Source organism: Schistocerca cancellata, chromosome 1 (assembly GCF_023864275.1).
Source record: "Schistocerca cancellata isolate TAMUIC-IGC-003103 chromosome 1, iqSchCanc2.1, whole genome shotgun sequence".
Lineage (NCBI taxonomy): Eukaryota > Metazoa > Arthropoda > Insecta > Orthoptera > Acrididae > Schistocerca > Schistocerca cancellata.
In genome coordinates this window covers 516,859,406-516,861,569 of record NC_064626.1, presented here as the reverse complement: position 1 = coordinate 516,861,569, position 2,164 = coordinate 516,859,406, and positions in this window count along the sequence as shown.

Below are 2,164 nucleotides of genomic sequence, written 5' to 3'. Positions count from 1 at the left end.
ATTCAGGCATTTTACAAGCATTATATACAGTCATTTTAGTGAGAGTTTGCGATAATTCCGTATCAAGTATGTAGATATTGGCTGTATTTCTGGCAAAGTGGAATGAGGAGCAGATGCTCATTTTTGCTGTTTTCCCATCCGCATGTTTGTTTCAGTTATTCATTGAAAATTATTCAGTAAGACGTTTGTTCATTCAAAACTCATTTAGATTCTTGCTTCTATTATTATTGTGTAAGTAAACATTCCAGTAAACTGAATTTCACTGACTTCAGCATTTTTACTATGAATAAAAGAAATGGGTGGATGTTTTCAGTGATGTGGTTATGTATCATGTATAGTGAATAGAATTTACATGTTATGTATAATAAATATTTATTGAAATAATGTTCATAGATTTATTTAATAAAAACTTTAAAAGGGATCAAGCTATGTTGCCAAAATATTTATTAAATTTTATGAAATATTTGAACAGAATGATGTGAGCACTTTATATCAATATATTCTGTCAGAACCCTACCCTTGATGTAATGATACGTGTGCCATACTAGATCATAATTGCAGGCAGCATGGAATACACTTCTCAGGTTGAGGCCAAAAAATTTTCTGTGGGCCTTGCATTGTTTTAAAAGCAAGTTAATTAAAAACAGTGTTGTGACATTCAGAGTTTATAGCACTATTTTTCATCTGTACTGTGTTGTCAATGTATCATCATACAAATATGACAGTGTTTAAAAATTCAGAATGAACCATTTTTGATAAACAAAAGATTTACATTTAATTGTCTCTTTTGTCAATTACTAAAATTTTCTTGTTATTTAATTATCTGCATATTTATTACTGTGTAGCAGAATAAATACCACATATCATAATTTTATTTACTATTAATATAATTACTGAGTCTATGTTTTCAAAACATCTTTGTGTGAACTGGGACAGAGGAGATTTAGAGAAGCAGTCACAAAACATTCTAGTAGGTGATGTGTTGATGGTGTAAAAATGAAGCAAAATGTATGCTGTTTCATACCATTTACCAGTTATTTTCTTATAATGCCAATTTTCTGAATAGCCTTTCAGTCTTAAGTATTCTCACACAGAGTGATCTCAATTTTATTAATATTGTTTTCTGTATTTCTGATCAAGCATATTGCTGTTCTTTTAATGTTACATGCAGTGTGAACAATTTTAGTCCACTGAAAATACATAATACAAAATGCTACCTGTTCTTGAGATAAATTTGTGTAATTTGACAACCTGATAAATAAGACTGGGAGTAACGTCTAAAAATCGGGAGGTGGATTATTATTCAACAATCCACTGCATGTTCTGGTTGCAATCATTCCAGCAGCAATATAAGCTTATAATTTTTTGTCTTTTCTGCTCATGTGGCATATGCAATAAAATTACATTGTGTTTGCATAAAGCATAAAAACATGTGTTCAAGCTAGAAAATGTAATTTTTCCTCATATTTTGGTAAATTTCTCCTCATGAGGTGTGTGCATCAGGATGTTATGTACTTTTGTGTGTGGTAAATGTATTATAAATAAAGCACAAAACTTTTCAAAGAGTGAATTCCATCCTCCTCAGTTTATAAATGCCACCTGCTTTACTTTATAAATTCCATCTTCCTTACTTTAGCACAAGCTCTTATTTATATACTTATTGTTTCTCACTGTGTGAGTTATTTCATTGTATTTGTTTGAAGATATTGTAAAAATTGACAATGAGTAAGAAGGGCATGAATTTTTATAGGTTACAGAGTTGTAGGAAGTGGTTTCACTGGCATTAGTGTAGTGCAGAAGCGAATAGGGAATCTAGCGATGTGCTCTTCTGGAGCTAGAGTATACATAATATGAATACATTAACAATGGAACAGGAAGTGAGGATATGTGCTCTTCATGTACAGTTAGAGGAGGCTAGACAGGAACTGAAGAGGTTAGAGAGATAGAAGTGGGAACTGGCAATTGGCAGTGAGGCTATTAGGAGAGAATGCACTCCAATTACTTCATTTTGAATGTTGTTCACAGGTCTAGCCATGTGTCAGTCATGATGAGATGAGCCTCCAGTTGTTGTATGAGCAGGAATCTGCAGCAGACACTCTACTTTCTTAGGGAGCTGAAGTTAGATAGGAAAATTAAGAAGAGAATTCTGATGCTAGGCAGCAGC